The sequence below is a fragment of the Narcine bancroftii genome, chromosome 1 (genome assembly GCF_036971445.1).
Source record: "Narcine bancroftii isolate sNarBan1 chromosome 1, sNarBan1.hap1, whole genome shotgun sequence".
NCBI lineage: Eukaryota > Metazoa > Chordata > Chondrichthyes > Torpediniformes > Narcinidae > Narcine > Narcine bancroftii.
Genome location: NC_091469.1, coordinates 324,498,941 through 324,499,164, shown reverse-complemented (window position 1 = coordinate 324,499,164; position 224 = coordinate 324,498,941).

The window sequence follows — 224 nt, the reverse complement described above, 5'->3', positions numbered from 1 at the left end:
TGTATTATTTTGGTGGGGGGGCAGGAACCATTGTATTATTTTGGTGGGGGGGCAGGAACCATTGTATTATTTTGGTGGGGGGGAGGAACATTGTATTATTTTGGTCGGGGGGCAGGAACCATTGTATTATTTTGGTGGGGGGGCAGGAACCATTGTATTATTTTGGTTGTGGGGGCAGGAACCATTGTATTATTTTGGTGGGGGGGCAGGAACCATTGTATTAA